Below are 22443 nucleotides of genomic sequence, written 5' to 3'. Positions count from 1 at the left end.
TTTGCTATCTTTGTCCTGAAGTCCTTTGATTATTTTATTGTCCCCAAAACTAAAGATGTCTTATATTTTTTAAGCTGAGAGGAGCCATCTTGTTCAATCTTCCTTGTTTAGAAACAGGAAACTTAAATACAGGGAATGAAACTTTTCTCTCTCTGAATCCAGGGTCTTTCACTCCCATGCCGTCTCACATCCTTGGCCTGAGTAATTTAGACCAAGATTACATATTAAAGGTCTGACGGCCAGTGTAGCCCACAGTCATGTCTTGCTTGGCTGGCACTGTGTTTTAAATCTTCTTTGAATGTTTTAAGATGGATTATTCACTGCTCAGTTTGAAAAGGCTCTGTCATTCTCCGTAGTCTTACAATTGGCCCGATTCAAACATTCAGGTTACTTAACATGCCTGTGTAGGGATGCCGGTTTGTGTATGAAAGTAAAATACATAGTATATAAAATCATGATGCTAGCATTTTGTCCTTCCTGTCACTTCATAGCTGCTTATCTCTTCAGAGTTGTTAGAAGGCCTAAATAAGCTAATGGATGTAAACCTTTATATAAACTTTAAAGTATGGTGTGCTCATGTGAACCATTAGAAATTATGTAACTAACACTTAATTACCTGAGTGCAGATACAATGTCATACACTTTATTCCCCTTCGTCGAGTCACACTGACATTGTATTTCCAGTCAAACATCCCTTGTTTGGCACAGTGAAGATCTCACAGAGGGTAAGGGATGAAATTATACAAAAAAGAAGAGTCCACAGACTTTTGCAGACATCTTCAAAGTTCCTAGACCTCCAAGAAAGGACTTGGATATACACTTTCTAGTACTTAGAGACCAGAGCAAGTTTCTAGGACTTTATAATATATGTCATTTGTATTCATTCTATCTGTGGCTATAGCCTTAATCTTGTTTCACCTCTGCTTTCTTGACTACTTTGAATATATGCAAACCTGACATCTTGTGGAGCCTTATAAACTGCTTTAAATTCTTTGTGGAACAAAATCAATAATCAATAAATGTTTATGAGGTTGATCCATATGAAACTGCTGGTTTCAAAATGGTTTTAAAAAACATCAACGTCACGTATTTATAGTACTTGTCTAAATACACTTTAGTGCTGTAAATGCCCCATAATCCAAGCTCCTGAGGATGTGCCAGTCCATGTGGAAGGATTATAAGCTAGAGAGGTGGGAGATCTGTATTCTAATCCCAGCTCTGCTACTAAGTACCTGAGTAATTTCAGGCAAGCATCATTTTGCTAAACGAGTAGAATAACCCCAGTCCTGCCTACTTAACAAGATTGTTACAAGGATCAAATGATAGGCAATATGTCCACACTCTCTATAAAGTCCTGTTAAAAAAATCTAAGAGGCTATTACACACTGAACTAAGCTCACCCAGAATTCCTCCCACTGAGCCCCGCTCTGTGTCCAGCCCCCTTGGAGTGTGCTGAGGGAAGTATTCACCACCGATTCTCCTTCTCTTCTAATTACCTGCTCCCTGCTTTCAGCCCCTAACACCCAACCACAATTCCCAGTTTCCAGTCTTTCCACACATATTATCTCCTTGGCCACCCTCCCCTGACACTTCTGCAAGGAAAGCATTATCAAGTATTTACAGATAGTTAAAATCTGAAGTTCAGACACATTTAGTAATTTTGTCTAAGGGCACACGTTTGTAAGTGCTATGGCTTTGATTTAAACTCTGTTGCTCTGACCCCAAGTTCAGAACTATTTCACGCAGGGAATCCCACTCAAGTATATCTTCCCACCACTGCAATCTGGCAGCGTTTAAGAGCGCAGCCATACCATTTGGTAGTTCCATAAACCTGGACAAGTTACTCGGCCTCTCTTGCTTCAGTTTTCTCATCTGTAAAATGGGGATATTCATAGGACACAAATTTGTGGTGCACTGGCTTAGCACGGGGCCTTAGCACAGGGTAAGCGCTTAATAAATGCTAGATTTTTAAAGAAGTTTGGGTACACCTTCCGAAACCCAGGGAGGCCACACCGTTTGGCTGTAGTTTTCGCGGAAGCTTGGGAGATATCTTTACACTCCGCCTCTTCCTTCTGCAGTCACGGGAAGCAGTTACGAGCAGATCAGAAATCGAACACGTTTGCTTTTGCGATTCGAGAGCCCTTTCTGGCGCGGAGCTAGGGGCGGTGTTACGTAGCTGCCCTGAACTGAGAGCAACGGTGGCCGGGGGCTAGGGAGCCTGGCTGTCGGCGCTCACTGTGCGCCTTGGGCTGTGGGGCGCGGGCACTGTCCGAGGTACTGAACTCCGGGGCTCCGGCCGCGCCGGCAGAGTGTGCCGGCGTCCATTATTGCCAGTGTCTGTGGGCATCTTCCAGAAGGCCGAGCGTGGGGGTCAGGTGAAACCAGGGCGGTAAGTGCTTCTCCCATCATTTCCCAGAAATGCCTAGATGCCTACTTTTTACAATTTCGTGCACATTTTCAGGATCATAACCTCTCACCGCCAGTTCCTCACAGGTTTCTGCAAAAATTAACGACCTTTCTCCCCATTCAGTCCCTGCAAAAATCCAGACACCTATCGTCCAGTCCCGCTCCGCAACCATTTCCTACAAGAATCCAGGCCCCTACGCATCTCATCCCCACGCGTCAATGCAAAAATAAAAAATGTTAAATCCGCCTTCCATTCCCGTCTCCCACAATTTCCTGTGATAAAAGCAAGCTCTGTCCTACCAGTTCCCCACTCCTGCCTGTGGCTAAACAGCATGGACTGACTTCTCGGGAGCTCGAGGTCCCCACCCGGGTGACCAATGCAGACCCCTGGGGGGTGCGCTTACCTGGTGGGGACAGTCGCCGAGCGAGGCCACCTGGGTCCAAGCTATGGGTAGTGTCATTATTATTCCCAAAGCAAAATCAGGGGGCGTCTCGCACCCCTACCTGCAGCTGCGGGTTGGCTGGCAGAGGGCACTGCCAGACTGAACCAGCGCTGGGAGCTGGGGCTACTCCAGGCCCCAAGGGTCCTGTTGAGTCACTTGCCCAGAACTTCTTCAAGGTTCATGAATAAAACCTCTGCGTCAGTTCCTTCAAATCATTCCACCGCTCCTCCAAGTTGCGGTGTGAACAGGGGAGTTTTGAGTTTGGTTTGGTCTGGTTTTAAGAAAAAGAAAGAAGCATGAAAGAAAGATAGGAATCGCCCCCGGTTCCGCGCTGCGGGTGTGCAGGTCTCTGCGCAGCCCCAGCCCTCCGGCTTGGTCTTCGGCCGGCTGTGCTGGCTGACGACGCGCTGCTGCCCGCTGGCGCCGAAAGCAGCTCTCCAGCCGAGACGGGCGAGGGTTGTGTGGGTGTGCGAGCTGCAAGGAAGGAGGAAGGAGGGGGCCGCGGGGGTGGGGAAGTGCCTACCTGCAGCCTCGGCAGAGGCGCCTGCCGCCCCACCCCCTCGACCCTAGCTCTTGGGGCTCCGACTCGCTCAGCAACTTTGCAGGGGGCTCCTACACTCCCCAAGGGTGAGCGCGGAGCAGGCGCGGCCACCCTTGGGGTCCGGAGAAGTGAAGGGACGCTCCCAAAGTCTGACGTTGCAGGTCTCAGACCCTGGCAGGGATTTGAACTTGTGTCTCCTTTGTTCTTTCTGCGGCCCTGCCCTCCTCGGCTTTCCTTCACATACGCCCTGGAATCTCAAGGCTGTTTGTCCATAGTGTAGAAAAGAGAGGGAGACAGGAGGGTGCCAGTGTGATCCTCAAAACTGGGGGGCAATCTGATGATCAGGGCTGGTTCCATGGCCATTGGATTTCATTCCAAATCCATGCTTTTGCCTGCGCGCTACCTATTCCCAGGGCTTCCCGTGGAGTCGTTCGCTGACAATCTTCGTTTCCGTTTTACAAAGTAGTTAATAGTTACTGTATATGATTGAAAGCATAAGGCATTGTATTTAGAAAGTAAGTGGCTCATGCTTGTAAATCGCAGTGCTTTGGGAGGCCAAGGCAGGAGGACCGCTTGAGGCCAGGAGTTCAAAACCAGCCTGGGCAACCTAGTGAGACTTACAAAAAAAAAAAAAAAAAAAAAAAAGTCTCTACAAAAAAAAAAAACTAAAATGCTTTCCAAAAAAAAAATAGAAAGTGAGTGCCCCCTCCTCCCCCACCCTGCAGTGTCCTTCCCCAGTAATCAGTTCCCCAGAGGTAACCAGCATTTTTGTCTAGATACATGTATATGCACACAGGGGTTCTATTTGCCCTGTTTTTTAAATCCCTACTTCTTGAGTCATTTTTAGTAATTTATATTTTCCCAGGATATTGTCCATCTCATCTGCATTTTCAAATTTTCTGACACAAAGTTACAAATAGTGTCACCTTTTATTTATTTTCATCTCTGATACTGTTCTGTGCCTTCTTCTTATTGCTGATATTGTTTATTTGTGTTTTCTGTTGCTCCATTCCCATTTTTTTCCAAGCTTGCTGGAGGATTATCAATTTTGTCTTTTAAGTGCAAAAATATTGTTCCATAAGTTGCCTTTATCACTTAGTGTCTATAGTATCAGTTAGAGAAATGTACCTTCCTAGTACCCAGTATTTATGATGACTGACTACTGTTTATGGAGTTTTTCTCTCTAAAGCAGTTTCAAATACATGTCTTATCATTCATGGTTTCTAGATTTCCCATCTTGCCAAGGGAGGCTTCATACACCAGAATCACAATACAGTTCCCTAAATGTTCTAGTAAAGTATAGCTCTGTTGTTTAGATTATCATTTCATCTGGAAATTGTATTTGTGCACAGGGTAAGGTAAGGATCTGACAAAAATGAGAACCCAATTGTCCCAACACCAATTCAAAAAGTCCATTCTTCTCTCACTGATTTGAATGCCGCCTTTATAACACTTTATATTTCTCAAAACAAACTCTACTTGGTTAATATATGTTATTTTATACAAATACACTGCTAGATTGGAATTATTTATTTATGTTAATATAAGGTTTATTTCATCTATATTAATAAATAAAAATTGTGTTCTTTTTTCTTTTTAGGGGATAAGGGTTCTCATTCAGCTTTGGTGCAAGGTTATGGTAACTTTGTAGAATGATTTTGGAAGCATTCTGTTTTTTCCTACACTCTGGAATATTCAAATCATCAAGTTAACTATCTGTTCATTGAGAGTTTAATAGAACATGCTCATGAAACCATCTGGACTTGATGGATTTTAGAAGGCTAGATCTTTGATTATCTTCTCAAATTCATTGATGATTGTTGGCATATTCATCATCTAACCCCTCCTGAGTCAATTTTGGGTAATTTGTATTTACATAGAAAAAAGTTCATTTCGTCTACATATTTTAATGTATTGGCATAATGTTACAAATTATGCTCCTTTATAATTTTTCATGTCCTTAAATCTATTCCTACATCCCCTTTTTATTCCTGATGCTGTGTTCTCCCTCACTGTTTTTGGTGTTTGATGTTATTTTGCTGTGAATTATATGATCTACATCATTTCCATGTTGTGCTCTATTTATATGACCAATAAAAAGTTCTCCATGAGCATTTTCCCTCATACTTAATGTAGAAACAAAATGTGCATTCTGTGTTTTGGGGCACAAACAATACAAGTACACCTGCAAAGTTAATTGTAGATTAGTACCTGTATTAGTCCTCTCTCACCCTGCTAATAAAGACATATCTGAGACTGGGTAATTCATAAAGGAAAGAGGTTTAATGGATTCACAGCTCCACATGCCTGGGGAGGCCTCACAATCATGGTGGAAGTCATAGGAGAAGCAAAATCATATCTTACATGGTGGCAGGCAAGAGAGCTTGTGCAAGGGAACTCCCATTTATAAAACTATCAGATCTGATGAGATTTATTCACTACCATGAGCACAGTATGATTCAATTATCTCCACCTGACCCTACCCTTGACATGTGGGGGTTATGGGAGCTACAGTTCGTGAGATTTGGGTGGGGACACAGCTAAACCATATCAGTACACTTTACATCTTTACTCTGGACTACAGGCAGCATAGTGTATTGATTAAAAGCACAGACTCTAGGATCAGACTGCCTGTATTTAAATCCCAACTCCAGCACTCACTAGCTGCATGGTCTCCAATGAGACACCAAATGTCTTTGTGTCTCAGTTTTCTCCTCCATAAAATTGGGTTAATTATAGTATCTACTTCCTAGAACTGGGATAAGAGGCAGCTAAGGTAAAGCATGTAAAATGTTTAGTGCAGCGTCTGATAGGGAGTAAGCATTCTGTATGTGTTAACTACATTTATCTGCCTGATCTATCACTATTCAAATTAAACTGTTAAGGTCTCCCAAAAGGCTTGAATTCATTTTGTTTTTCAGCAAAAATTTATTATTGAGTATGGGCTATGTGACCTGATCTGCCTTCTTTTGGAGTGCTATAGATTTAGCTGTGAATAAGACAGGCACATTCTCTGCCTTTGCAAAGGAGCCTTCTAAAGACTTGTCAGCATCTCTTTGGAGATGTGTGTGTATGTATGTGTGTAAGTGAATCAACTCACACTGTTCCATGAAGCAAAAGGCCTTTTGCAACCTATTCCAAGTCTGCTTTCTTATGGGTATCTCAGCTACTTCCTCAGAGATGCACCTTATATGCTAGGCCTACTTGATGAATAACAACAACAATAATACTTTTTAAAAAATTCTAATAATAGCAATAGAAGTTTTGAATATCTACTACTATCAATGGTCCAGCTAAAAACCACCAGGAACCCACTTACAGTTGAACAAATTGGCTGTATCACTTGTTGCAGCGAGGGAGAACACATACATTGGGGAATCGTGGGGTGTCTCACTTAAGAAGGTGCTAGAAAGAATTTGTCATGGAATTTGGGCTGTGGTTGAGAGATTTGTGGGAGGATTCACCCACTCTTACACAGGGGGTTGACATGTGGGGGTTATGGGAGCTATAGTTCATGAGATTTGGGTGGGGACACAGCGAAACCATATCAGTACCCTTTATGTGAAAGTAGTCTTTGTTGACCTCTTGAGCAGTTTCCCTCTCCAGAGTATAGTGTCAGTAAGTCATTGTCCATAAGGAAGAGAAAGTCAGATTCAGAGGTGAGCACTGCGTTCCTTAGGCAGAGTTGTCAGCAAGAGTCATCTGATTCACTGAATTCACACAGATTGGGAGGCCAAATTCTAGGAGGAAGAGATGCTTCCCTAGAATCACATGACAAATTCAATACCAGTCTTGCCAGGTCTCTTGAGACCAGCATTGTGTGATTAGATATGTGCCAGAATATTGTAAATTTTAAAATAACTTTTACTAGATTTGTATCACAATGTGTTACATGTATATTTTTAAAAATGCAGATAAGATATGGATTTTTTTCCAACCTTCTATTCCACTTTTTAATTTTAAAAATTAGTTCCAAATATTTGTATTGCACATTTAAATTGGCTCACAATTGATGCAAGTGACACAAAACCACATCTTAAACAAAGAGGTGTTTCTTTTCTTTTCTTTTTTTAATTGTAGTAAGAACACTGACCCTGAGATCTACCCTCTTAACAAATTAAGTGTACAATATAGTATTGTTGTTAACTACAGACACAATGTTATGTAACAGATCCCTAGAGGACTTGTTTTCTCTATATAACTAGAAGTCTGAAGGTAGGCAGTTGGGGATGATGGTTCAGAGGCTTAGAACTTTCAAGGCCAGCAGTGATGCTCATGGCCTTTCCCCTTGAGTTTGCTAGAAGGCTGCTGATAGCTCCAAGTATAGCATCCACATTGCAGATAGGAAGAATGGAAGGGGCGGGCACAGTCACATCAGTCCCTTTTATCAGAAGAGCAAAACTTTCCCAGCAATACATCTCCCAGTCGACTTTTTCTTGAATTTTTTTTATTAGAAATGGGTCCTTAACCCTTAATAGTTTAAGGTGAAAGAAAGAGAAAAAGAAAGGAAGGAAAGAAAGAAAGAAAGAAAGAAAGAAAGAAAGAAAGAAAGAAAGAAAGAAAGAAAGAAAGAAAGAAAGAAAGAAAGAAAGAAAGAAAGAGAAAGGGAGAGAAAAGGAAGGAATGGGTCATATGCAAGAGATGTTGGGGAAATGGAAAGCAAGCTTGTTGTGGTTGACTGAGATCAAAAAATGATTCCTATCCTTGGTCTGGTCTAATGCCGTCTCAGATAAAATACAGTTCTGTTAGCAAGACAATAAATGGGAAATGGATAATGTGACTATTGCAGTGCTTTTTATGAAAAATGTGGAAAACACTGATTAGCAAGAAAAAGAGACTATATATATACATATATAATATACAATAAACCTTAATTTACACAAATATAATTAAATAATGCAGCACATTATATTCATTTTATTCATTTGTATCTCCCTTTTCTTCCTTAAAAATAAGCTATAAAGCTATCAATTTAGATTATAATTTTTTACTCTACTATCTTTCCAGTCATTACGTGCTATTCTTCTACTTTATTGTTTGTTTGTTTGTTTGAGATGGAGTCTTGCTCTGTCACCCAGGCTGGAGTGCAATGGCGTGATCTCAGCTCACTGCAATCTCTCTCTTCCGGGTTCAAGTAATTCTCCTGCCTCAGCCTCCTGATTACAGGCGTGTGCCACTACGCACAGCAAATTTTTGTATTTTTAGTAGAGACAGGGTTTCAGCATTTTGGCACGACTGGTCTTGAACTCCTGACCTCAGGTGATCCACCCCCCTCGGCCTCCCAAAGTGCTAGGATTACAGGCATGAGCCACTGAGCCCAGTCGCTTCTACTTTATTATTAATGGCTATATTATATTTTAGTGTATGCATGAATCATAATTTCTTTAACCAATTATCTGTTTAATGTTAGGGTTTCACATAGTTTCCATTTAAAATAGCACTGCAATGAATTAATCTCAGTTAATCTTTTTCAAAATTCTGAGTTATTTCCTTAGAGCAAAACATTTGAAGTTTTAGACACAAAGTTTTAACACTTTTGATATAGATTGAAAAATTACTCTCCAGAAAGGTTGCACCAATTTTCATTAATTCTTTATCATATTTGGAAATGCATCCTCAACCACACTTGATCTAATCATTAAAGAAAGTTGGCAATTTGATAGTTAAAAATAAAAGTATCAGGTCACTGTTTTATTTATTACTAGTCAGACTGAATTTTTAAAATGTTTACTGGCTCTCTTTCTGTGAATTGCCTATTCTTATCTTCTACTTATTTTTCTGCTTGTGTTTGTGATTAATAGTTTATTATAAAATGTAAAGTAAATAATATTGTTCATAATTTCCCTATCCAGAGAGATGATAATCACTATTACTCATCTATAATTCATACAAATTCCCTCCCTCTCACCCACTATCTCTCTCTCTTTTTCTCTCCTCTGCTCCTCCCCTATCTATCCATCTATCTGTCTTTCTATCTATCTATCTATCTATCTATCTATCTATCTATCTATCTATCTATCTATCTATCTATCTTATAAGTATTTCCTTTGATTAGATTTCCAAAACAGGTAACAAAATCTTTAGGCTTTGGTTAAGAATAGTCAAATTGCTCTCTGAAATGTACCATGATACACTCTCATGAGCACTATGGTAATACTATGTTTTAAAATATTTGCTAATTTGAGAGGCAAATTGGAAAGTCTTCTTCTTGTCTGTGATTATGTCCTCATTTTACTATTCCTAATGTTGGCTATTTGGGGTCTCTTTTCTCTTAAGAAGACTTGGTCAGGGCTTATCTGTTTTGTTGTCTTCTTTCCAAGACAGATCTTTCATGCTTGATAATTATAATATTTTTCTATTTATAATTCATTTTGTATTACTTTTATCTCAATTTCACATTCCCATTTTCCTTCCTTGGCTATTCATTTCCTAGCTTTCTGAGTTGAATACACATTTAATTCAGTTTTACTCTTCCTTGTATAGAGTTGAATTCTTTTAAGGATTCAAATCATCCTCAAGGTACAGCTTTGCCAAATCCAACCCTCCCTCCTTTTTTCCCCCGACACAAAAACAACTTTTTGAAAACAAACAAACAAAATGGTACTCTATCATAAGAAAAATTTCAAAAAAGTCAAAGAAATATAAAGATAAAGGAAAATCACCTGACATTCTATAATTCAGAGCTGACTACTATTGTCATTTTGGGGATCATCTTTCCAGAATTTCTGTTTTATAAATGTACCTAAAAATGATGTGAAAATGGTGTCATACTATACTTTTAACAATATGCTGCATACTGAAAACCTTTTCCTGCCAGTGAACAGAGCATACATAATAGCTTTTAATGGTTAAGTTATAGTCTATTGTATAAATGTAGTGTAGTTTATTTAACCAATCCACAAAAGACGTACATTTTGGCTGTTTCCAATTTTTCAACATTTTAAACAAGAATTATATTTTGTATTTGTCCAACTATGCTCTTAGAGTAAATACCTACAAAAGAAATTGCTAAGTAAATATGGAGACAATATTTAACTTTTTTTTTTTTTGAGACGAAGTCGCTCTCTGTCACCCCGGCTGAAGTGCAGTGGCATGATCTCAGCTCACTGCAACCTCCACCTCCCAGATTCAAGTGATTCTCCTGCCTCAGCCTCCTGAGTAGCTGGGATTACAGGTGCATGCCACCACGCCTGGCTAATTTTTGAATTTTAATAGAGACGGGATTTCACCATGTTGGTCAGGCTGGTCTCGAACTCCTGACCTCAAATGATCCACTGGCCTCGGCCTGCCAAAGTGCTGGGATTACAGGCATGAGCCACTGTGTCTGGCCACAATATTTAACATTTGAATAAATATTTGTACCCCATCCTCCTGAATGTTTATAAAAATTTATACTCCACCAACAAAAGATGGTACTAAACATATTTATATACCATCAGCAATTCTGGACATTATCAAGCTTTTTAATCCCTAACAATCTGATAAGGGGGAAAAAAGGTCTTATTTTTATTTTCATTTCTTCAAAAATGAATATATTGATGAAATCTGTGTCTATTTACAGGTTGTTTGTATTGTGTGTGTGTGTATATATGTGGATTGGTTGTCCATATCCTTTCCTATTTTTATTTCTCTTATTAACTTTTAAAGCTTTCTCCATATTTCACATTTTATTCTTAATCTGTCATACATATTTAAAATATTTTCCCAGTTTTTATTTGTATTTTAGGTTTATTATCTTGTCTTTTGCCATAAATAAGTTTTAGGAATTTTTTAACCTAAAGATTATGAGAAAATTCCAACCTTCTTTTGACTGTCTTATAATTTCACATTTTGCAGATAGAATTTTGCTCCATCTGGTATTTATTCTGTGAAATTAACTAGATATACACTGAAATCAGTTGTGTTCCAACAGACAAGTAATTTCCCCAATACAATTTTTTCCCAATATAATTTTTTAGGAAAATATTTTCCTACTGTTTTTGAATGTTACCCTTATCACACACTAAATTGCCAGAAAAACTGAAATTTATTTGTGAACATTCCTTCCTATTCCATTGATCTATTTTTCCTTCTATTTGTGTTACCTCATTCTGATTAGTATAAGTTTATGATACACTTCATATGTAGTGGGAGACTTTTTCCTTAAACTCCCTCTCCAAACAATCTGAATTTTATCACAGATTTACTCTTCCAGATTAACTTTAGAATCATCAAGTAAAGTTATAAAAAGACAACATTTGGATTTTACTGGGATTATGTTGAATGTTTTATTTGATGAAATATCAGTTCACCCTTAATAAAGCCATCTTGCTTAATAACGTTATCTTTTTTCATATTAGAACTTTATATTTCTTGCTAAACGGATTCTGCTATGATATTTTAAATTTTCTCCCAAATGTAAATGGTTTTTCTTCTATTCTATTTTCTAACTTAATACAATTGAAACGTAAGACAGTTATTGATTTTTATATGCTCATTTTGTAATTTGCCAATTTACTGGGTTCCCTAAATGTTTCAATTGACCCCCTTTGTTTTCTAGGTATACAATCTTGTAATATGCAAATAATTATTTTTCCTGTCTTTACAATGAGTATATTTTCATACTTCATTTCTTATCTAATAGTATTGCTTAGCACTTCAGAAATTACATTAAATAAAGGATATGGTAGTCCAAATCTATCCTCCTTTCTGACATTACTGAGAAAATTGGTTACGTAGATATTCTAACATTGCCATCTTGGACTGGAAGACACCCCTAGAATTTACCGGTGATGTTCATGATCCTTTAAGGGTGTTCTTCAAGATTCATATGTGATGTAATAAGTTTATGCTTGAAGCCAGATGTTCTTGAAACAGATATAAGAGTCATATCAGGAGTAAAAATCTGATAACACACACCATCTGTCAGTATCCTAAAATAAAAGATTACAGTTTTGATCTAATAGTGTTTTCCTTTCTAACCATCATGATACTGTTCAGTAATCTTCTTATTGCTGAGGATCAATTTGAGGTCTATATTTCCAGTGAAAAATCTTACATCATTTTAAAGAATTATCAGCTCCAGGCTGGCATAAAACCTCAGTCTTTCTCAAGGTGATTGGTAACTACAGACTGTAGACTTCCACAGAAAAGCCAATGTCTCCCTGACCATAAGTCTCCAAGGCTCAATCTACAAACACTTCACAGTAAGTCTTCTGAGCTCAATAATCTGAGTCAATTCATAGATTACTCTCTCCCCATGAAGCCTACTTGGTCTATTTATTTGGATGAGGTCCCCAGGAGTACAAGAAATATTTTCTGACAATAACTCCTAGCCTCCTTTTATCTTTCAGTCTATGTTATAAGGTGGAAACATTTAGCAAGATTGATTGGATTACCTATGCTGGTTCACTCAGCCAGTAATGGCAGTAAGTCATCCAATGAACATTACATTTTGAAGCAACCAACATGAGTAGCATCATGGGACATGGCTTTCTAAGCAGTGAGACCTTCCTGAAACCACTCAATACCTTGGGCACCAGCCTGTGTAAAGTGATGACACTGATTTAAGATAGTACTCATAGATGTGTATGTCAAACAATAATAAATATTGTGAGCAGAGAGTAAGAATTTGCCAACAAGGAAATTATGGTTTTTTTTTAGGTTTAGACAGAACAGGTCAGAGTGGCCAGAACCTGAAATTCCTTTTAATCTGTGCATCTCCCTAATCAGCTACTTGTGAGCAATTTACTCATTACAAATAGAACTCCCCAAAGCCTTGGCACTATGAAGATACTCAGTGAGAGTGTATTGAATGGATGTGCAAATGCTGCAGATGCCACGGCTTAGATGAGAGATGAAGGATATGACCTCAGAGACCTTCAGGCCTGATGTTCAGCCCATTTTCAAGAACATGGGAAGGGAAGATATGTAGAATTTCTTTCCAGAAGGGTATTTAAAATCAACTCTGTCTTCCTGCCTACGAATGATTGGGCAATGTTTCTCATTCCCAGACTCAGTAGCAGTTTCCTCTAGAAAGGAATTTTATATTTGGGCCCCTAAGTCTCTGGAGCCTGGTGCTGTCACCTATCACCCGGCTAAAAGCAAAGGCTCTGGCATCAACCCTAGTTACCACAGTGTGGATTTGGGAACAGACTATCATGTGCAGGGATTTTTGCCTCTGAAAATGTATCTTGAATTATCTGTTCAAAGCTATTGTCACCTGGGAAGCAACTTGAAAAGATACTTTAGAAAACTGGAATGTTCACATCTAATGGTATGCTGGTAAATGCAACTGGTTCTCTGGTGGGAAAAATGGATGTGAATGTGTATATACATATGTGTATGTGTGTCTATATATGAATGTCTATATATAGAGACACACAAATTTAAGTTTAAACTTTACTAATATAAAGAATGTATAAATAGTTCATTATTTATAAATAATAAGAAAATATACAATGGTCTTTTTTGTAAATTCTCTATAATCAATTGATTGTCACGGAATGGTTTCACTGATGTTGACAAACTCTTGTATCCCTGGTCAACCTATGAAGCAATTCAACTGTGATTTGACAGCTGGAGTTGCATCCCAATCCACTAACTCTTTTGCTAGTAAATCTACTGTCATCACAGTAGACATGTGACCTGGTGTTAAACTATTTCTCACTCTCATACAAATTATACTCATTAACTAAATCCTGCTTCAGCTTTAGCATTAATTTTAAACTTAATCTGCATTATTAACATTTTTCTCCATTGCTTACTTTCTTAAGGATAGGCTGATTCCCTAGTGTAGATTCGTCTATCATAGATGACTTCAAGCTACCAATGGAATATTAGTAAATGCAGAGTTGGAAAGAATTGCAGACCATTATATAGTATTTCCACCATAAGAACAAAACACACCTAAAGATCCTCAAGAACATATACAATCATAAAATGTATTCAATAATGTGGAAGGAGTGAATTTTGAGTATTTATTATTGTGTTTTTAATAAAATTTATTTAGTTGTAAGTTTGCATCAACTGTAAATAATGGTTGTGTTTTACAACAAGCAGGCAAAATTCTAGGAAACTTAACAATCAGTTCTCACAAGCTGTTACAAGCCAGGTCTAACACACAGCTGTCCAAAATCTCCCAAATCTTAGAAAGGTCAGGCTTGAAGGGCCATTAGTCATGACTGGGTCCAATTTATTTATTTATTTATTTATTTATTTATTTATGAGACAGGGTCTCACTCTGTTGCACAAACTGGAGTGCAGTGGTGCAATCACATCTCACTACAGCCTCGACTTCCCAGGCTCACGCAATCCTCCCACTTCAGCCTCCTGGGTAGCTGGGACTGCACATGCACCCCACCACACTTGGCCTTTTTTTTTTTTTTCTTTTTTAGAGATAGGGATCACTTTGTTGCTCAGGCTGGTCTAGAATTCCCAGCCTCAAGCAACTTTCCTGCCTCAGCCTCGCAAAATGCTAGGATTATAGGTGTGGGTCACTGCACCCAGCCCCAATTTATATTTTGCATAGATGCAGCAACTGGAGCCATAGGCTTACCTAAGACTACAGTTACAGTTATTGACAATGAAAGGATCCCTCAGGTTCCCAGCAACTAGTCAGTATGCTCTACTCTACATTTTGCTACTCAAAGTGTGAGCTTGTCAGAAACATAAAATCTTATGTCCTACCCCAGACCTGTGGAATCAGGATAACATAATCTCCACATGATTCATATGCACATTAAAGTTTGAAGGGCTCTGAATATCAAAGCAGTGATTCTGATACAGGTTGTCCATTAGAATTACCTAGGATATCTTTTTAAATCTCCATACCTGGGCCCCACCCTCGGAAATTGTTTAATTGGATGGGGTAGAGCCCAAGCATGGATGGTTGTTAAAAGATCCCTAGATGACTTTCATGTGTCGACTGGAATAAAGATCTTGGCTGTACCACATTTCCTCCATAACACTGGAAGCTGCTGAGGCCGACTTTTCCAGAGGAGCAGGATGAAAGTGTCCACACCCGGAGGTGGCACAGGGACAATGGTCTGGGTGGCTGGAAACCATCTTGGGCAAGCTGCCTGAAAACCAGATTGCAAGATCTGAATGCATTACAGCTCCCGAAAGCCTCTTTTCCTCCCAAACAGAATGGGGCATGACCCCCTTGAAACTTCTTTACCATCATCCCGTCCAGTTGGGAAAATGAAAGCTATGGGAAACCAGCAGAGGCAGAGAGCTGACAATATTCTCTTTATGTCAAATTTGTGCTGCCATCTCTGCTTGGGCTCTTTATCTCTTCACTCTAAAGAGACTGTATTGAAGGTGCCATTGCAACATAAACGCAACAATATTATGACTGCCCTCTTCTTCCCACCCTCTGCTAAAGGCTCCTACAGAAATTGCTTTTGTCTTTTCAGAATTAAATTTCTTTATAAAAATAGTCAGCAAATATTTCAGCAAAAATAAATGTCCCTAAATAGCCACTCTATCCAGTATAAGTCATCATCACCAGTGCTTCTCCAAAATGCCTAAAATAGAGTCCATGCTCGCAGTTCCCTCCAAGGAACGTCCTTGTTTAGCTAACCTAGTTAGAAGCTGTGAGCTTGTGCTTTTGGGTCCTGTGAGAGCCTTGTGTTTTTAAAATAATCTTGTCTAAAAACCCTCTCTTCTCCCAAAGGAGGTTCAGGATATGCAAATTTCCAATAACTGGGAGCACAGAATGGCCCTGTTTGTGTAGATGCAGCCCTTGTTAGCGGGAGTGCTGTGTGAGCTTATACCAGGGGCAGTGTCTGAACAGAGGCCCCTCTGAAGCCCCTCCAGGATGCTTCCTTTGGGCCATGCGTCTCTGCTGGCGGCATGGGCAGGATGGGGTCAGCAGTACCACTGGACTGCAAGGACCCTTGTCCCTGCCCTGCATTCTTGTCACTTCCTTTAGAGCAAGAGCTGTGGAAGACAGTTCCTGCACTTTAGGATGATTTCTGCCATGATCCAGGAAAGAAATGGGCATGTCTTTCACCTGTTGTGGAAAGAGCACACTTGCAACAGAGGGAGGAGAGTGTCCTCCTTGCAGCTGAACTCAGCAGTTGACTAAAACTCCTGGTTCAGCAGCAGTGATCAACTCACCCTGATTTGCTGGGCACTTTCACAGTTTTAGCACCAAAAAGCACCACTTCCCAAGAACCCTCCCAGTCCTGAGTAAACACAGAGTTCGGTCACCTGAGGTGACAGCCCAGAGATACCTCTTCTGAGGCCTGGAAGAGTAGCCTCAGCTGAGATATCATGATGAAATTTTATAAAATTTAAAATTAAAAGCAAAACAAAGATTTCATGTGCATGAATCAGATGGGTACAGTTATTAACCAAACCCCATTGGGGGTGGGGGTAGATCCAGCTGCTGTTTCAGGTCCAAAGGGCTAGAGCTAGGGTGAGAGACCCTACCCAAGGTAGCCAGCTGCTGAGAGCACTGGGTAGTTGAAGCAGGCACAGAACAGAGCCAGCCTGAGTGAGAGTGGAGGTGAAAGGGAAAGGAGCCTTGCGACGTCATGAGCTGGCTGTGACTGCAACCTTGCTTTCCTGGCCCAGCTGGCTGCGCATGGATGAGTCAGGCACCTACCGACTGCTGTGCAGAGGCTCTTTAAAGAACTAAAGGGAATGAAAACTGTTAAAGCATGTTCTTCTTTATTTTAAAAGTAATACATTCGTAATGGAAAAAAATAGGAAAAGTATAGAAAAAAAAAGAAGAAAATTAAAATATTACATAAAACCACTGCTCTGAACAAATCATTTTAAATATTGCTATATATTTATTTCTCCCCTAAAAAGCCAGGAATCCCTGTGGTCCAGTTCTGGAACAGTTTAGGAAAAAAAAAAAAAATCTCTCTCCAAAAGTGATCAAAAGCAATTGAGCTCTTCACTGGAGATCCTCAAAGAAAATCCAAGGAAATGCAATTTATAATCTATAGAAACACTTATAGAGTTTTTTGGCCTGTTCTCATTCTCTTGCCACCTCCCATTCCCTGCAGCTTCCCCAAAGTGCTCATAACCCTTTACTCTTACCTACCAACAAAAATCATCCTAAATCCTACCATCTGGGTGTTTCACTCTTTCCCCCCCTTCTTTCCCTTTTTCATGCTTCTCTTCTTCCTCTAAGAGACTCTGTTCTCATTCCCAATATTAAATTATGTTAACTTCTTTCACTCCTTGCAACTCATCTTTTCTTTCTATCTGTTTTCTCAATTCTGCTTGGAAGAGTCTGAACTTGGGGATCTATTCCTTGCCCTAGAAATTGTAGGAGAAGCGGCCATGCAATTAATGACAGAATATTCTTTCATGGGTGAGGGAAGGAAAAAATATTACCAAGTGCTCATAATGTAATATGTTTTAGAAAAACAATCCACAAATATTTTATGTGCATTTTTTACAAAACTAATACTGTAGATGCTATTTTATGTTGTAGTCTATAAACTTCATATTCCTTCATTTATTCATTCCTTAATTCACTTAGAAAATGTTTATTGTGGACTTATTATGTGCCAGACACTCTCACTGGGGAAACAACAATGGAAAAAAAAAAGACAAAAAAAATCAGTGTCCTCATGAAGCTTAGTCAAGTGAGAAGAGACAGAAAATATAAAAGGAAGGAAATTAGATATTATGCTAAAAGGTAATGAATACCCTGTAATTTTTTTACGTAAAGTGAAAATGGGTCAGAAGCACTGGGGAGAGGGCTGGTTAGTTCTCAGCAAGGTGAAATATCGACAGAGACTTGGACAAGAAGAGAGAGAAGCGTGCAGATTAGGGGAAGGGCCTTCTTGGCAGGACAGCACAGGCAGTACAAAGCAATAAGACCAGAATGTGCTTGGCATTTCCCAGGAATAACAAGAAAGCCAGCGTGGCCAGAGTTGGATGCAATGGGTGAAAGACAGAAGTTAAGGATAACTCCAAGTGTTTTGGCCTGAGCAGCTACAAGAATGGAGTTGCCATTAACTGATATGAGAAAAATGGAAGATGGAACAGATTCTTGGGGAAGTATCTGGAGTTTAGTTTTAGACAGGTTAAGTTTTAGATGCCTCTTAGCTATCCAAGCAGAGACATAGGAAATATAGTTGAGAAAAATATTTTTGCATGTCATTAAGTATTATTTGAAAACTCTAACTTTTAAACAGGTAATGCTTTTCTTATAAATTCAAAAAGTACAAAAGGGCATATAATGAAAATTGAGTTTATTTCGCTTTCCCTATCCAACCACCTATTTCTCCTCCCCAGATGCATTCTCTAAGTTTCTCATATATCCTTCCTGAAACAGTCTACACCTTTTATAGGTATACATTCTATTTTTCTCCCCCATAAAATTTTTAGCATAATATGCACACAATTTTCCACCATGCTTTTTTCACTTAATCAAATATTTTGCAGTATTTCTGTATCAATAAGGATAAAGCATTGGCATCTAGACAGTTGTATAATTTTTAGTTTTGCATTGTATAATATATGCAATATTTTAACAAGGCCTCTGTTGATAGATTTTTTAAGTTTTGTTGGCAATTTTTTGCTATTAAAAGCAGTATTGAAATATACAATGACCTTGTATATATTTCATTTAAATGTGTAACTACATTTCTAAAATAAGTATTTAAAAGTGAATTTTTGTTGAGTCCAAGGATATGTGAATTTTTATTTAGTTAGATATTGCAAATTTCGATTTGGCAATATATAGCATGATGTTTTCCCACACCCTCCTTGTGGGGAGGATGTGCAATCACATATTTGATAATTTTCTATCTGATGTAGTAAGATTGAAAAACTTAAAAATGCATATTATCCTATAATCATATTGTTTATGACTTCTATATCGTACTTTAAAAGGCTTTCTGATCTCTGAGCTTATTTTTTAACTATTTTTTGAAGTAAGTTATAGCTTTATTTTTTCATTTAAATCTTTGATATGGAATTAATTTGGAGGAAGGTGTGAGGTAGGGATTCATTTTTCTTTTCAAATAGCTACCCGGGTGTCCTAACACTATTTATTCAATAATAAATACATCTTTCTTCCTGATGAGAAGTGCTACCTATAAGACATAATAAATTACCACATGGTTTGGGATTTATTGCTGAAATGTCTATTCTTTTCCATTTTTCTGTCCAATGAAACACATGTTCTACATTAATGTAATTACTCTGACTTTAGATTTTATTTTAATATTTGGTAGGATTAATCAGCCCTCGTTACTTATTTTTTTCAGAAGTTTTCTGGCTATTCCTGTTAAAAATGTAATTTTAATGATATATATTATTCCATCATATGGTATCATAATTCTATCATTTCATCATAATTCACAAACCATTTCTCTCTTGTTGGACACTTATGTTGTTTATAATTTTTTTGCCATAATAAATAACACGGAATTCTTTCTGTAATTCAATTATTATGTAACGACAGGTTCTAGGAAATGGGGGTGGTTGGCTTTGAATGATTGGAAAAGTCTTGGCATATCAACAATTTTCTAATCAGAGACGGGGGTGCTAATTTACTTTCCAACTGGTACTGTAATAAAGTGCCTATATCGCTACACTTCTGTAAGTACTAAACATTTTAAGGTTTTAAAAAAAATTTCATTTTGTATTTGAAATGTGATGAATATTTAATTTTTCAAATGTTCGTGGAACTCTGGTATTCCTTCTGTTCATCATCAAGTCAGGACTTCTGCCCATTGTTATATTACATGCCCATCTTTTTCTCAAGTCTTTAAAAAATGATCACATAGCAAGGCTATAAAAGGAAACTTAGAAAGAAAAATATTTTCATTTATTCATAATACTTTCACTTTAAAGTAGGGATTGGCAAACTGGACCAAGGGCCAAATCCATCCTGCAACCTGTTGTTGTAAATAAAGTTTTATTAAAACACATTCATTCATGTACCCTCAATGGTTGCTTCCACACTACAGCAGCAGAATTGAGTGGTTGTTACCCTACAGCAGCAGAATTGAGTGGTTGTTAACAGAGACTATCTGCTGTGCAAAGTCTAAAATATTTACTCTCTGCCCTTTTACAGAAAAGTTTGCCAAGCTTCACTTTAGAGTGTTATCTGAAATTGTATTCAAATATGTGCATATTATAGCCCTGTAATAATTGTTGAGAATTGATTTCAAATTTTCTCTTTTAATTTGGTCATATAGTGTTTCTGATTTTACCCCCTAGTCTTTGTTCTTATTATTTCAATGGCTGATTAATAACCTATCAAGAAGTGATATCGTAAGTGCCTTGACCATTAATTATTTGTCTCCATGCTGCCTTATTCCTAAAAGTGTTAAGTCAGTGATTATCCTCCTATTGTATAATTATTTATAAACAACACTGCAATTATAAATAATGTCTTCACATAAAGTTTTTTTCATGTTTTGAGAGACATCCATTGGAAAAAATATCCAGAAATAGTATTTGAAAAGGAATTAACAATAAATATGAAAGATCATCAAAGTGACCATATCCTTTGACCCAGTTATCCTGTTTCTGGAAGTGTTTTCCAATTCAATAGAGCTTTTATTCTAGGAATAAACATGCATGAATACATGAAAAGTAGCTGGAGAGAGGGTAAGAGAAAGGATCTAGTACTGTTAGGGGCATATTCCATGCCTCATAATTTATGAGCAGTTTATACATTTCCTCCCACTTAATCTTTACAAAATCTTTTAGAATAGGTATTGCTATGCCCACTTCTCACATAAGAGACCCAAGGATAAGAGTTTGGGAAATTTGCACATGATTATACAGCCAGCAAGTAGCGGACCCAAAATTCAAACTTAATCTACCTGTCTCCAAAAACAAGTGCTCTTTCCACTACAGTTTTTCAAGATATGCATGGAAGTGTCTAAAATAGTGTCAAGTGGACCCTTAACAGCTGAGAAGACAACAGATACAGAAAGAGATGACAGGGTGCTCCGTCGAGGGCCTCAGCACAGCCCCAGCCTCTCCCTAGTCCTCCCTTTCTCACTCTCTCCTCCCCTGAGCTGAGCATCAGTTTGGCTCCTTTTTCTCTCCCTGCCCTCATCCTTCCCAGGTTCCTGGCATGTCTTGGACCTGAGGTCCCTTCTCACTGCTCTCTCATGCAGCTCCCAAGCACCTTGCCCAGTAGAGCCCCCTTGCACCCTACTTGGTTGGTCAGCACCCCGTGGACATGCAGCCTTGACCTTGGCATGGGGAGCCTCCACTGTGTCAAGCCCAACATCTAGGCCTCTGAAGACAGTCATTCAGGTAGGACAAAGGGAGAATGGGGCCAGAGAGGGCAGGAGAACTTTGGGTGGCTCTGGGGTGCTTGTCATTTAATAAATGGGATTGACAGTGTGTGCATGTGTAAGTGTATGTGCATGTTTTAATGATTGTGAGTTATGGTGGATGTGTGACTGTGGATGTATGTGTGGTTTAGTAAATATGAGTACCAGCATGCATGCATGTGTGGACAACATGTACACTTATCTGTGTGTGTGTGTTCGCATGTATATTGGGGATGCCTTTTATGAATGCAAATATTACTTTGTGTAAGCATATCTGTATATGCTATCATGTAGGTGGGGATGATTAAGTTAGATGTAATGTCTTTTGCTTCTGAGAATAAGAGGATCACAGCAAAGATATACTTTTTTTTTTTTTTTTTTACTAAGTCTAGAAGCTGAGATTCTTGAGTATGACTGTTCCCCTGGGCAAGGGTGTCTCAACCTTGGTACTATTGACATCTCTATGTAGGTAATTCTTTGCCATTGGGGGCTATTCTGTACGATGTTTAGCAGCATCCCTGGCTTCTCCCCACTAGATGCCTGTAGCAGCCACCACCACCTCCCTGCTCAATCACTGTGATAACTAAAAATATCTCCAGACTTTGCCAAGCATCCCTTGGGCTACAAAATCATTCCCTGAGAACCACTGTCCTAAACCATCATTTTCATCTCTGGCTGCACATTAAAATCATTGCTCAGGCTCAAAAAGATCAGTGGTTTTCAGGCAATAGTGGGGAGGGAGGGATGACTAGGCAAAGCACAGAGGATTTTCAGGGTGGAAAACCACTCTATATGACACGAT

General features: G+C 38.8%; 2 protein-coding genes across 3 annotated transcripts in view; one reads left to right on the top strand and one right to left on the bottom strand.

The window, feature by feature from the left end:
* ANKRD34C (ankyrin repeat domain 34C) overlaps nt 1-22443 on the bottom strand; it is a 103782-nt gene that overhangs the window by 12635 nt on the left and 68704 nt on the right. The window contains exon 2 of one of the 2 annotated variants that reach the window (XM_077940107.1): nt 2811-3120. The gene's annotated coding sequence lies outside the window, so the exon portion shown is untranslated. Of the gene's footprint in view, nt 1-2810; nt 3298-22443 lie in introns of those variants that run through there. The other variant, XM_001108950.5, reaches the window with a different exon arrangement.
* Nucleotides 21480-22443, top strand: part of RASGRF1 (Ras protein specific guanine nucleotide releasing factor 1) — a 306382-nt gene continuing 305418 nt past the window's right edge. The window contains exon 1 of the mRNA XM_077940100.1: nt 21480-21621. The gene's annotated coding sequence lies outside the window, so the exon portion shown is untranslated. The remainder of the gene's footprint in view (nt 21622-22443) is intronic.

This window comes from Macaca mulatta, chromosome 7 (genome assembly GCF_049350105.2).
Source record: "Macaca mulatta isolate MMU2019108-1 chromosome 7, T2T-MMU8v2.0, whole genome shotgun sequence".
In the NCBI taxonomy this organism is placed as follows: domain Eukaryota; kingdom Metazoa; phylum Chordata; class Mammalia; order Primates; family Cercopithecidae; genus Macaca; species Macaca mulatta.
This window is presented reverse-complemented; position numbering and strand designations above follow the sequence as displayed.